The 15,662-nt window shown below is 36.4% G+C and overlaps 1 protein-coding gene and 2 pseudogenes across 4 annotated transcripts in view; all 3 read right to left on the reverse strand.

Moving 5' to 3' along the window:
• Window positions 1-15,662, reverse strand: part of BMPR1A (bone morphogenetic protein receptor type 1A) — a 173,194-nt gene that overhangs the window by 106,907 nt on the left and 50,625 nt on the right. The gene's annotated exons all lie outside the window — the stretch shown is intronic.
• LOC123820842 lies at window positions 2,765-3,132 on the reverse strand (annotated as a pseudogene).
• Window positions 6,537-6,742, reverse strand: LOC123820841 (annotated as a pseudogene).

Below are 15,662 nucleotides of genomic sequence, written 5' to 3' on the forward strand. Positions count from 1 at the left end.
TGCTAATAAAATAACACCATCCTCTCACCTTTTTCATTTAGATCATCCCTGAGAACCAGTAAACCAGCAGCTCTGTGGTTCAAGGTCTATTTTATTTTTAAATTACTATTATATCACAGCATAAAAATGACTGAGTCATAAAAGAAGATGTGTCCAGTTTGTATACCCTCAGTCTCAGGCTGCATATAATAGCCTACAATAGCCTGAGACTGAGGGTATACAAACTGAACACATCTTCTATTATGACTTGGTCATTTTTATGCTGTGATATAATAGTAATTTTTTTACAGACTTCTTCAAGGAGAAGAAAAAAATGAGACACCCGAATGAGTCAACCCAGAAAAAACAAAACCAAAAATTGATAGCGCTAAAAGCTGTAAACACATCTTAAATGCCTACTCAACATTTCTAATAAGATGCTAAAACTCAAAATATGTGAAACAGAACTCATTTTTGTTTTTTCATCCTCTCACAAACCTGTTCCTCTTCAACTTATTTGGCTTCATGTACAACTGTGTACAAGAACATTTCTTGTCATTACCTAGGAAAGTTGACAGAGTACATACCCAAAGAGCCAAAAATTCTAGCTCTAGGTATAAAAACCAGGGAACATTTTGCATATGTCTACCAGAAAGCATGTACAAGAATATTTACATCATCACTTTCTTTATAACAAAAACTAGAGGAAACTAAAGTGTCCAATGACAGTAAATTGTAGTATAATCATATAATGGAATTACAACATGTCAGTGAAAAGAAATGTACCTCAGATGAGTATGTGAACATGAACAAAATCTTAAAATCATAATGCTGGACCAAAAAAATGTCCAAGAAGAATATATATATATACACACACACATAGTATAATTTAATCATATAAGGCTCAAAAACAGGAAACAGTAAAAAATATATATTAAAAAGAAAATACAAAAGTGGGAATACTTAAGTAATGGAATAATACCAAATTTAGATAATGCTTTTTCCTGGGGAGAAAGAAGTCATTGTCCTGGGGTCTGGAGATATGCAAAGATGTCATTACATTTCTTGAGATAGAAGATTGGGACAGACATCCATTTATTATTACTTCTCTGTAAAATGTATACCTACATTATGCCTGTGTATACAGAACAGATTTTAATTTTTTAATCCTCACTCAAGGATATGTTTACTAATGTTAGTTGGCGGAGGGAGAGAGAGAGTAACATCAATCAGTTGCCTCCTATATGTGCCCCAACCAGACATCAAACCTGCAACCTAAGTATGTGCCCTGACTGGGAATCAGTCCCTGCAACCTTTTGGTGTACAGGTCAATGCTCTAACTAACTTAGCCACCTGGCCAGGGTTGCAAGACAGATTTTAGAATAAAATTTTTACTGTAATTATTTAATATGGTTAAATCCTAGTATTTTTAAAATCTGGGTGCTAGGTACACAAATGTCTACTACATGACTTCCTATATTTTTAAAATTTATCATAATTTAATTTTTTTGGTTTATGAAAATTCACTGAAGAAAAATGCATCACCCTGACTGGTGTGGCTCAGTGGATTGAGTGCCAGCCTGCAAACCCAAGGGTTGCCAGGTCGATTCCTGATTGGGGCACATACCTGGGTTGCAGTCTAGGTCCCTAGTAGTGGGTAATTGAGAGGCAACCACACACTGATGTTTTTCTCCCTCTCTTTCTCCCTCCCCTCCCCTCTCTAAAAGAAACAATAAAATACTAAATAAATAAAATAAATCAATCATCCACTGACAACTTGCATCATTTATTCAGTGCTATATTAAAACAAAATAAATCAATCATCCACTGACAACTTGCATCATTTATTCAGTGCTATATTAAACAGTGTATTGGAAGATATAATAGAGTAACTAACAGCTACAAGCTTTCTAACAATTTAAATGAAAATTACAAAATAAGATACTATTTTGGAATACAAAGGGTGTTTGACTTCTAATTTCCATTCTCTGTAGAACAAGAATAGGTCAATTCTTTTATTGACATGCATAATACATCACATTTTCTGTTCTGCTGATGCTATATATTCAATACCAATTCTCTAGCCATATAAATTATGAGCATAAAGTATATCATGTAACCTTAGATTTCAAATAGTGGATGCTGCAAGAACAATTGTGCTTCCTTTGATGCAACAACTGAGCACCCATCTCCCTCCCCTTCAGCTGATTTCTTCAGCATGTTAGAGCAGAGAGAAATGGTTTTAGTCTTATGTCCAAGTTAAAGTAAAGACACTGGCCCCATAACACACATGCTCCATTTTTTAAAAACATTCTGAATCTTGGGCAACTGTCTCTTGTAACTATCTTACAGTTTCTAAAAGTGGTTACTGTCCAAACCTGGAAGAACTTAAGTCTTCTCAGATGAGCATGTGAATGAATGGAGGGAAGTAAAAAATAAAATTGAAAAAGATCAGGTCTGGTCCTAACTTGTGTAGCTCACTTGACTGAGGGTGGGCCTGCAAACCAAAGGGTCACCAGTTCGATTCCCAGTCAGGGCACATACATGGGTTTTGGGCCAGGTCCCCAGTAGGGGGCACATGAGTGGCAAACACACACTGATGTTTCTTCTCCTGTCTTTCTCTTTTACTTCCCTTCTCTCTAAAAATAAATAAATAAAATCTTAAGAGAGAGAGAGAGAGATGAGGTCTGAAAAGGGAGGAGCCAAATAAAAAAAATCAAAAAAGGAACAGTAACTTAAAGTTTACTACAGCTATAATATGAGTTATTCTGACTTTAAGGTAGTATCACATGACATGCTTCTGAGTCCATTCCTGAGATACTCTGTTATACTTACCTGTCTGTTTTGTAGATCTGTGCATCTCTGGTACTAGGTTGTCATCTGGCTTTGGATTACATAACAGTGAACAAATGGATAAAAGAATTTTCAAAGTAGTTAAAGCAGGAGACCACCAAGATCTTAAAATATCAAGACAAATGCCACCATTACTGTCAATATTTGGATGATAAGTTCTTGTTGTAAATGCAACTGTAGGTGGTTCGGAACAGCAGTCTGTAAAAAAATGAATTTTCAAAAGAATACACCATCTTGACATGGATTGTCATTAAGTCCCATAATTGTGGCTTGCCAATGAAACATATCATCCACAACTGGACCTGCAAAACATTATGCTGGAGAGTGATGGGCCAAATCACTAAGTTCCTTATCAATCCATTTTAGCATCGTAGTCTGTGGTTTGTGTCTGACTCCTCACTGTCCTGGTGTGAGCCTAAAGGTCCAGCTAAAACTCTTGATTAGCCTGGCAGCAGGGAAGGATTGTCTCTTCATCTCGTACCAACTCTGCCAGACCCAGGCACCTTCTTACCAAACAGATAGAAGGTTGGACTGGGAGGGCAGGGACCAGAGGTGGTTAATGGACTGGAGGAAAGGGTAGATGGCCAGCAGAAACTCTTAGACTCACAGGAGCATTGAGAACCTAATTTTTAAAAAATTAAGTAAAGCAGTACAAAACTATATTTTGAAATTTAAAGACATGGTATCACAAATCTTTAGCAGTCCTAAATCAAAACAAATACTAAGCTATTATAAAATGAAAAAATTTTACTTCACCTCCTAATGTAATGCAATGGAAAATATACAACCCTTCTATACAGTATTCATGTCAAAAAAATTTAACTTTAGTCAAGAAATACAAAGAGCAAATTGTGGGGTAACTAATTAAAAAAAACTAGAGATATCATTAAAGACCACAATCATGGGTGAGGGGATAAGGATGGTGGTGTGGTGCTAATAGTGGCTTATTCTAAAATAAAGAAAACTAAAGAAATATGACAACCAAATGAAATAGATAGTCCTAGGTAGTTTCCTGGATTAAAAATCAGAATAGCCACCAGGCTGGTATGGCTCAGTGGATTGAGAGCTGGTCTGCAAACCAAAGGGTGACCAGTTTGATTCCCAGCCAGGTCCCCAGTAGGGGGCATGCAAGAGGCAACCACACATGGATGTTTCTCTCCCTCCTTTTCTCCTCTCCTTCCCCTCTGTCTAAAAATAAATCAAAAAAAAATATTTTTTAAAATCAAAATAGCTATTAAGTATGTTTTCTGGGGAAAATAAAGGAAATATTAGTAAGGACAGTATATTACATAATATTATTGTATTAATATTGTATTTCTTGGATATGATAATGTAGCTATTACTAAAAGCACCCTTGTTCTTAAAATACATTCATTCAAATATTTAGGGGGGGAAGTGTCAAGATGTTTTTGTAACTTACCTCAAATGGCTCAGAAAAAGTGTGTGTTTTTATAAACAAAGAAAAAGAGAAAGCAGATGAGGCAAAATGTTAGCAAATGAACATAGTTAAAATGGGTATTTATATCTGTTCAAATTTTACTACGATTTAAAAGTTTTTACAGTAAGATGTTGGGTAAAAATATGTACTTTAACAATTTTGAGTTATAATTCTACTCATACATTTCAGTAAAGCATGTTCGTATGACAAATATTAAAACCAAACACTGACAGATCTATAAAGAAGTCCCAGCCCTGGCTGGCGTAGCTCAGTGGATTGAGCACAGGCTGCGAACCAAAATGTCGCAGGTTTGATTCCCAGTCAGGGTACATGCCTGGGTTGCAGGCTATGACCCCCAGCAACCACACATTGATGTTTCTCTCTCTCTCTCTCTATCTTCCTCCCTTTCCTCTCTAAAAATAAATAAATAAAATCTTAAAAAAAAGAAGTCCCAAAGATTATTTCCCCATCAGCATTTTAAAACTTTTTTTCCTAGAAATTGTAAATTATAAGTTGTTTAAGGGGATGAAAACTACGTTTTGCCTAAGAGGTCAAAGATTATATCTGTGCCTCAGAAACTGTATCATAATCAACCTGAAAAGTATATGATCTTCACAAAATTTTTTTGGTAAGTCAATTTACTATGTATCATTTACCAAGATTTTATTTGATACTGCTGAAGTAATATAACCATACTGATACATTCGTGAGGCAGGAGATGGTCAGGAATGAGAAAACTCCAAAGGCACCCCAGGTCTAGGACAAAGGACATCAATATAGAACAGATACCCCGTTCTAAGACTGGCTGTTAAGCTTCCTGGAAAAGTGCTGAATCATGATGAATCATGACTGCACTTGTGGAGAAGATGCTTCTAGTGACTAACCGATGCATGACCCCTGTTTCACTATAACAGCATTACAATAAATTATCATTGCGGTTACCCCTCCCTGAGTGGTCAATCAAGCGAGATCATGTGTGATAAAAGCCCACCAAAACTAACCAGGAAACATCCACACTGTAAGAATAGAATCCCTCTGGCTGCTGAGGGCCAATCTTTGCTCAAGTTGGTCTGCTCCCATATTCTGTGGAGTGTACTATTGCTTAATAAATCTGCTCTCTCTCTCTGCCCAAAATTCTGTGTGTTAGGTTCAATTCTTTTTTCAAGATCATCAAGAATCTGGTTACATGTGCCTGTGACAGTTTTTGGAGAGTCAGCCGGAAGACGACACCAGAGTAGTAAGCCCCTTTTGCTGCCCTGGCACTTGGGGATTTCCTTTTCCATTGCCATCTCTTGATTGTGTGTTTCTATTCTGCTTTGATTAGTCTGATATCCTCTAACAGAAGATCAGCTGCTAAATTGTGAGCATGGATTGGGCGGTTAAAAGCCATAAGGGTGCCCACTGCTTGAAGACTCCCATGAGAGGACAACCTGGTTGCAGATCGGGGTTAGCATTCAGTCCACAAGAGTTTCAAGAAAATGTCCAGCCCTGAGTGGTGTGGCTCAATGGATTGAGCATGGGCCTGCAAACTAAAAGGTCACTGGGTTGCAGGCCAGGTCCCCAGGTGGGGGCATAGAGGCAGCTGAATGATGTATCTTTCCCTCTTTCTCCCCCTTCCTCCCCCTCTTTCTAAAAATAAATAAGACCTTTAAATAAAATTTTAAAAAAGAAGAAAATATCCACACACCTTCAAGCACACTGAAAAAAACCACAAGACACTATTCCACCCCTTGGACACCTCCTCATGGGTGTAGTCTGACCCGAACAGGATATCAGTACTGCCTTGCCTGCACTATGACTTCTGTCTGCTTGTCAGGCCTACAGTCTTTTATGTTTGTCCTCCCCAGCTGACTTCTGGCCTTTACACCTGCATCTGTACCCTGCTTGCCTATTGTGTAGGAAGGGTTCCTGCTGTACTTGTACCTAGAATATCTATTTCAGTGACACTAATAGTCTCATTGCTAAGTATAGCTGTAAGAATGAGTCACTCCCATATTTGGCATGTAGAAGTATATACTACCACTGCCTGCAGCAACATTGGTCAGAGCCACTTAATAGGTGCCCGCTGGTCATCTGTTACCAGAAATGGCCACGTGGGGCCACTCTTACCCAACTAGTTGATTAAAATACTTATTTTTGTGTGTTACAAAAGTAAAGCCAAGCAGGTAATGAAAAAAGCATTTTTAAAATGACCCATCCTGGATTCTCTGTCCTAGAATTTAGTAAACAGTTCAAGTTTAGGTTGTTTCAGCACTTCTTCTGGATACTATGAGGTCTCCATCTTATAACCATGTCTCTCTAGTTCAGCTGGTAACTGATTAGAGAAGTCATCCTCTACATTGTCTTCATCCCAATTATCCTCCCAGACATGTACATATTCATTTAAACTAGTCCAGTCTTCTGCAGGAACTCCTAGAACTCATCATGCTCCTCCAGAAGACTCAAGTCTACCGGCTGTTTCTTCTCTGACATCGCAACCAAATGCACCCCAAACCTCTCAGTCCAATAGGAGAGCCGGGGCCAGCTGCCCTCACCCCAGCCACTACCACTGCTGCCACTGAACTAGTTGAATTTGAAGTTCTAAAGTGGTTTACTTGCCTTTATAGGGGTATTTTAACTTCCCCTCTCAGGCCATCATCTCACTTATGAGATCCACCGTCAGTGAGAAAAGGGGACCTCCTTTAGACACGTCTTGAGGTCCCTTCTGGGGAAATTTCAGACTCAGGTACAATTTCTCAAAGCTCTGGAAAAATCAGAATATCCAAGAGTCCTCTTTGTGATTTGGAAATAGTCATTTTATAATAAGGTCATCTCAGAGCCCCTCTTGGTGTTTACAGGGACAGAAACTATTCTGCTAGTAAGATACCCCCTTTGCCCTAGACCCAAAGGCTTACAGGAAAATGAAAGTTTCCGTAGATGGAGAATATAGGAATGGAACCATACTTGGGCCACCTGGGTAGAGGAGTGGGTCTGGGATCTTTAGAATTATAGGCAACTGCCTAAGGATGCTGGAGTGGTTCCCTCCCTACAGGTTTTCACAGCCTAGACACACATTAGGACCATGAACTATGCAGATAATATTCAGAGAATTTGGAGTTTCCAAACAGAGCACAGGAACCGGCATCCAGCTCTCAAGCCTTTTAGATTTCTGTCAGCAGACTGACAGAAGTTAGGACCTCTGGTAGGACACCTGGCAGGATGGTGGAATCCCAGGGAATGTCCCATGGCCCACTAGAGAAAGCTCCTAGGGCAAGCAAAGAGGGACATCTCTAGATTACAAGGGAATATCTTCCTGTCTTTTTTAGGATTGCCACAGTCGAGATAGGAAACACACCATCCATCCCTCCCAAATTGCCAGTGGGTTGCATTCATAGAAACTGGGATAAATTTGACCCTAAAAATTTTAAATGACGAGATTAGTTTTCTTTTGTAATATTGCATGGCCCCAAATATAAATTACACATGGACAGGTATGACCTGAGAACGGTACCACCAAGATTGAAAAATGCAGCTCAGATTTTACAAACAATTAGTCTTACTAATAATACAAGGTGGTTTTCTACAACAAAGATAGTCATTAGCTCCTAAGAAGTTTTCAGATGAGGAAATAATTAAGAATGCAAAAAATCCAAATAAATTTGAATTTTAAATCTTAGTGGCTAAAAGAATCATGAAAGTTACATATTTTAATTCTATTATACTTTTACTTATTCTAATTTAATAAAGGAGACAAGTCAGCCTGAAAATGGAAAACAACAATAAAAACCTGGAAAAAAATTTGCTAGCTAGGTACCAAAGGATGTATTGAACATTTTCACCACTGATAAATTCTTTTAAAATATTTAAAATTAGTACAATCAAAATTTTATATACAATAATTTATGTAAGTTTCAAAGCACTTCTACACTTATAATTTGAAACTCACGACAGTTAGGTTGTCACAAACTGCTTTGTGGAGACAGTCACAAAAACTTTGGTAAAAGTCACTTGACTCCAGTCTACAGCCTTAAATTAGTATTTCTATTTCAGTATGTACTAGTAAGCACTATCCTCATTTTACCAGAGAGGAAACAGGTTCAGAAGTAAATAACTTTAATGCTAATACACATCAGCTCCAACTCCAAGTCTTTCTACTTGACCACTACCGCAATCCTTACATTTATCAAAATAAAACAGTGTAACGTTATGTAATAACTAAAAACCAACCATGGTAGTAGAATAATGGTCCCCTCATAGACATACAACACCTAATCCCTGGAACACATGAATATGTTACCTTGCATGGCAAAAGGGACTTTACAGATGTCATTAAGGTTACAATGCACTTTTCAATGAGGAGATTACCCTATTGGACTCAATCTAATCACAGGATTCCTTAAAAGCAGAGAACCTCTCCTAACTGTGGTTAGAGAGATAAAGAGATGACAAAGGTTCAGAGAGATGAGACCTTGTTGGCTTTGAAGATGAGGAGGAAGGTGGTTATAAGCTAAGGATTGTGGTTGCCCCCTAGAAGCCAGGAAAGGCAAAGAATCAAATTCTTCCCTAGAGCCTCCAGAAAAGGAGTATCATCCGGCAGTTACCTGGGGAATCCCATGTTTGACAAGGATGTAAGATTATAAAATTTGTACTGGCACAAAATTATCATACAGCATCAATTGGAAAAGAATACACCAACCATACTATATAATTGACTGCTAGAGACTGAATATTTGCATGCCTCCAAAATTCATGTTAAATCCTAATGCCCAACGTGATGCTTTGTAGGTGGAATTAGGTCATGAGAGTAGAACTCTCATGAATGGTTTTGGAGCTCTTATAAAAGAGATGCCAGTGAACTGCCTTGCTCCTTCTGTGCCCTGTGAGGATAAAGAAAAGATGGCTATCTGTAAATCAGGAAGTGAGCTGTCACCAGATACCTAATTTGCCAGCACCTTGATAATGAACTTTTCAGACTCCAAACTGTGAGTAAATTTATGTCATTTATAAGCCACCTAGTTTATAGTGTTTTGTAATGGTAGCCTGAACATACTAAGAGAATTAACTGTTTTATATTTTAAATTAACTGAAAACTTTCTTATAATACAAAAACAATCTGTGAGTGAGCAAATGTATAATCAGGAATTTTGCTCCCTGTATAAATGAAATAAAAATACAGGTACCCATTACTATAAACTGATTTTGTTGCTAATGACATTCTGATCCAATGTTATATACCTTTTAACTCTTCTTCCTCCTTTCCCAGCAAGTCAAATGTAAATATAAAATTCTGAAATCCCAAAACGCAGATCCAACTAACTTTCTTTTGCCTCATTCACACCAGCATGTGTGTACAGATGCGTAAGTTAGGAGGAGGATAAAAGGCTATAAGGTTATTTGCGAAAAGACTGAAGTGATGACCAAAAAAGAATGAGATCAATTAAATAGAATTAACAGAAGAATTTTCAGAAAGAAGGCAGTGGGCTATTGAACAGGGTTTGAATATAGTTTGAATATAAACTGAATATAGTTTAAAAACTATCTGCCAAGGAACTGTGTTAGATATAGCAGTGAATGTTAGTCCTTGACTTAGTGCTAATATTATCCCATTTCACAGATGGGGAAACTGAACACAGACCATTATAAAACTCAGCAAGGAGTGGGGTGGGAAAAAAAACTCAGCAAGGCCACACAGAACTAATAAGTGGTAAAGACAGAATTCAAATGCAGGTGGCTGCACTTCAGAGCTAACCAGTAAATCATGTTGCTTTGTTTGTTTCTGGTTATGGGAAAACTGCTTAGAGAGATTAAATTACACAACCAATAAGCAACAAACAATTCAAACTTGGGACTTATCCAACTATTGGTCAATAGTTTTTCAGGGTTGAGCATCCCCAAATATAATTGTGAAAACCTACATAATCCTTTACACATTTTTAACTTAACATCAAAAATTTTTCACAAGTCAGATAACTGCAAAGAATTTTGGTATATTGTAAATACCAACATTTTAAATAAGTATAACATCACTTAAATCTGTTTAAGAGAATTCAAATGCCATTAAGGTCTGACATCCATCATGATCCATTTTAAAGCAATTTAGCATGTTTTTTTCTCTTTGAGCTCATCTTTTCATTCCATTTGCCCTTATGTAATAAATTTTATGTCTGAAAGCCTATTATTAATCAGCCATACATATTTGCAGTTTAAGTGGAAATCTTTTAAAAATTACCTCTGACCATAAATAAACTTCTTAAGTGTTTAAAAATTTATTTAGGATTCAGTTATCACTACTATTAATATATATAATTCACTTAAATGACAAACACAGTAAAGATTTGAGAAGTAATTAACCTAAATTAGAGGTAAAATTTTTACTGGAACTGTGTTTGACAATAAGATGGAATGGGCTTTTTTCCAATTAGTTCATTCATCTGTTTGAATAAGTATTGCTAAAATGAGATGATTCAACATAGTCCCCACTTTTCTAATTTTTTTTTTAAAGAACGTTCTGAGAAATTTTGGTCATATAAACAGGTAAATGGGAATGGAAGTGATTTTGTCAGTAGAGTTGCATAATTTAAAAAATTACTTTTGAGTTATTTGTTGAAAACTCCCATAGTGATTTACCATCCAGAATATTATTAATGATTTAGCAGCTAACAAATTAATTACATGTGAATAATGGAATTGAAAAATCCTTCAATTTTGTTAGAAGCAAAAACAAAACTGGAAACCATTAACAGATGTGTTACCCAAAGATTAAACTACTTACTTTCTGAATACTAACACCAAAACTTGGAATTGCCACTGTTGAGGTTCCTGAGTTGTTGTTAGTTTTTGGAGAAATAATTCACATACCATAAATTCATTTTTAAGTGTAAAAATCAGTGGTTATCGGCATATTCACAAACTTGTACAACCACCACATCTAATTCCAGAAAATTTTCACCACCCTTTAAAAAAACCTAGTAGGAAGCATTAGCAAACATGCCCAACTCCCCCCTCCACCTAACTAAAATACTTTCTCTATGAATTTGCCTATTCTGGGCATTTCATATAAATGAGATCATACAATATGTGGTCTTCTGTGACTGACCTCTTTAATTTAGCATAATGTTTTCAAAGTTAATCCACGTTGCAGCATGAGTCGGCACTTCTTTTCTTTTCATAGGTGAATATTACATTATATAGGTAGACCACATTTTATCTATTTATCAGTTGATGGACATTTGGGTTGTTTCCACTTCTTGGCTGTTATAAATAATGCGGCTGTGACCTTTCATGTACAAATTTTTTACTAACATGTTTTTTAATTCCCTTGGGTATACATCTAGGAGTGGAACTGCTGAATAATACAGTAACTCTAGGTCTAACTTTTTGAGGTACTGCAAGTCTATTTTTCAAAGCAGCTACATCATTTTACATTCCCACAAGCAATGTATGAGGTTCTCATTTCTCCACATCTTTACCAACACTTGTTATCTGTGTTTATTATAGTCACCCTAGTGAGTGTGAAGTGGCATCTCATGTGGTTTTAATTTGTACTTTTCTGATCACTAATGATATTGACCATTTATCTTTTAATATATGTTATCGACCACTTGTACATCTTCTTTGGACAAACATCTATTCAGATCCTTTGAACACTTTTAAATTCAGGAGCTTTTTTTTTTCCTGTTAGTTACTTATTTTTTTATACAACTATATGTATTTCTTTATACAGATAGTGTTCTTAATGTATTCTAGACACAAGTCATTTATCAATCATATGATTTGCAAATATCTTCACTCATTTTGTGGCTTATCTTTTCATTCCCTTGGTATTGCCTTTTGAGGCACACAGGTTTTTAATTTTGATGAAGTCAAATTTATCTTTTTCCTTTGCTTGCTGCTGCTTCTGATGTCATACCTAAGACCCCCAAAACTCACATCTGTTTTCTTCTAAGACGAGTTTCATAGCTTTAGCTTATACGTTTAGATCTTTGATTAGTTTTAAGTTAACTTAACTTGTACATTCGGTATGAAGCAGGGGTCCAACCTCATTCTTTTTCAACTGTATATCTAGATTGTCCCAGCACCACTGTCTTGGTCTCTTGGAATTGTCTTGATATCCTAATCTCCTGAGGTATTTCCACCACAGGTCAAATACATCACAGTAAGAGTAGGAACAAGGGGAGAGTTATGCCATTCTTTTGTAAAACAGAAAAAGACAGTGATGGAAAGGAATGTGGGAAAGAAGAAACTGCTAAAAAGACTGGTTCAAAGTAACTTCAGTTTTAATAAAAAGCAGATATGGAAGTTTAAGGTCTGAAAACGAATTCATTTAAAACTATCCATGTGTATCTCCAGGAGTTTGTGTCTCCTCTTGAGGCCCAAGACTAAAGTTTGAATACTACTCTAGACTACTGCCTCCTAAACTCTGGGGGTAAAGGGGAAGTATCATTTGTAAAGTTTTTTGTATTTCAACTGTGTGAATAATAAAATGAGGCAAGGCTGAGGATGAAGCTAGTGATAAGAGGAAGCCTACAAATATTTCACCCTATACCACTCGGCCAAATAGAAACGATCATTTCCATTCCCCATTTTATATGAAATATATTTGGTTCAATGAATGCACTGATAGACTGAAACTTTTTAAATTTTAATTTATTGATACAAAAGCAACCAATAAGAAGGCACCAAGAATTCTGCCTTGAGTCCACTAGTTTATTCACCCTATGCCAAGGCTCCCTGAAACAAATTCTAGGTAGACTAGGGATACAGTATGCCATCAATAAACAGAATTTTAAGATCAAACCCTTAGCCTCATGGTACACCACTTCCCTTTCCCCTAAAATATATGTTTAGTCAAATTCTTTTCCCCTAGATTGATCCAATTTATGATACTGACAAAACAGATGTACTGTCTATTTCTTCTCAGCAACACTTAACTCTGCCATTTTAACAAATGTGTAGTGTAATCTTGGGATTTCACCTCCCCATGCCTTTAATTGGGATTAAACAAAGACAGTATTTTTACATGTGATGATTTGCTAAATATTTCTACCCATGTAAACTAATTGTTCACTGCCTTTTACTCCTAACCTAAGTACTTACCCAACAAACTTATATATTTTATTTTGGATTAAAAGCTTCTATCTGGTTACATATTTCATACGCCACTGTTGCCTTTCACTTTAAATTTATTTTATTGGTTTTTAAGGCATAAAATTTAATTTTTTTTGAAACTAAAATCCAAGTATTATTAACAAATGTTAATTAGTGTAGTGACCACTTCCACTGGTGTGTGGTTCCTGGTCTATTATACACTAAATGTAAAATATGACTCTGTTTCTGTGCTCTTACTCAATTTGTTTAATTATTCCATTTTTTTTAAAAACCCAGTAGCAGTTATTCTACTTCACGTGGGTGTGCTCTGAAATGAGATAACATGCATTTTAAAAGTGTAGCATCTATATATAATGTAATCATTAGAAGATGTCTTTGTGATTTTTATTCTCATATCATCCACAGAATAATAAAGATTACATTTCAAAAAAATTAAAACAGATTATTCAACTAAGATTGCTGAAAAACTGGCTAGCCATTAGGCTTTAAAAACCAAATGAGTCCCATCTCCTTAGATCAAAATAATTTGTAGATTGGTAAGATATTTAAAGTATAAGAAAACAGTTTTACTTTTGTTTTTATTTTAGCATTGTTAGACAAGGAGAAGCCATCCTAAGCATGACGTGTTAAGTTAGTGAGGGAAAAAATGGTAAGTTACTTTTAGGAAAAGTTACGTACAGACCAGTTGCCTATTAGACATCCAAGTACAGTATAAATATGCATTTCTGGGGAAGGGTTCAGGATAGAGATTAAATAGCTGGGCATTATCAACACACACAGGGTTTCAAAGCATTAAGGTCAGATAAGATCAACAAGGGAATAAGACTAAAAAAGAGGTATAAGGACTGAGCACTGGAGACACATTCCATGACAAAAAAAGACTGAGATGCAAACTAAGAAGAATAGCCAGTCCTGGAAACCAAGTGAAGAAATTTTCCAGGAGGACAAAGTAAGTGACCATCTGTGTCAAATACTGTTAACAGGTCAAATATTTCAAGGATGAGAAAGCTAGTGTCAGGGTAACCTTCGTAAGAGCAGTTTAGGCAGGGTGCTGGGAGGGAAAACCTAATTAGAATGAGTGGAGTCATAACATATTTGGAAGAGAAAAACTAGAAACAAAGTACAGATATTCTTTAGAAAAAAAAGAAAAAAGAAAAGTAGAGCACCAGTTCAAGGGGAAAGTAGAATCAGTAGAGGTTTTGTTATTTAAAATGAGAGAAGAAAGAGTATATTGATGTGCTGGTAAGAATGATCCTGCATAATGTAACACAGAAAAGACAGAATTAGAGCACACTGGAAGTTTGTAGCCCTTGCCAGAGCAGTCAGTCCATTCCATAATAACAAGAGAAAAATCAGAGTACACGTATCACGAATGAAGACAGATGGATAAATGTAGTAGCAGGAGCTTAAATGATATTATCATCTTGTGGCATCTATTGTCTCAGTGAGATGAAAAGCAAAATTATGTACTGAAAGTAAAAAATGCAGAAGGTGGTGTCAGAGGGTTGAGAAGGGGAAGGTTTAAATGATCAATACCTAAGTCAGACTGAGAAACTAAATGAGCTAGGAACTACTGCTAAGCAACTTTAAGAAACTCTCTCTGGCTGGTGTGGATCAGTGGATTGAGTGCCAGTCTGTGAACCAAAGGGTTGCTGATTCAATTCCCAGTCAGGGCAGATGCCTGGGTTGCGGGCCAGGTCCCCAGTAGAGGGCACACGAGAGGCAACCACAGTGATGTTTCTCTTCCTCCCTTTCTCCCTCTCTTCCCCTCTGTCTAAAAATAAATTAAATCTTTAAAAAAATACTCATCTGACCTAGTGGTCATTATTAACTAGAAGGGAAGACCAGCAAAATTAATTTTCCATCCACTTTCACCAGCAAAAGTACAAGTGTACAATCAGAGCACCCAAACAAGAAGCAAACACTGACATTACTGAAGGGGAAAATTAGGGGAAGACAGTAAAAAACTGGAGGAGATGTCAATAACTGACTTTCAAAAATGGATAAAAACCACACAAAAGATTGATTATGAAAACAGAGGACTTTAACAACATATGGACCATTTGGACCTCCTACCCATATACAGGAAACTCCACCCAATAGCAGCAGAATACACATTCTCCTCAAACATACAGGGAATATTCTCTAGGACAGATGTGATAGGCCACACAAAAAAAGTCTTGACAAAGTTAAGATTATTGAAATCATCCCAAGTATCTTTTCCAACCATAACAGAATGACTCTAGAAGTCAATTGTAGAAAAATGAAAATTCACAAATATGTGGAAATTAAACAACACACTCTT

The sequence above is a fragment of the Phyllostomus hastatus genome, unplaced genomic scaffold (genome assembly GCF_019186645.2).
Source record: "Phyllostomus hastatus isolate PE091 unplaced genomic scaffold, TTU_PhHast_1.1 phas_contig_38, whole genome shotgun sequence".
NCBI lineage: Eukaryota > Metazoa > Chordata > Mammalia > Chiroptera > Phyllostomidae > Phyllostomus > Phyllostomus hastatus.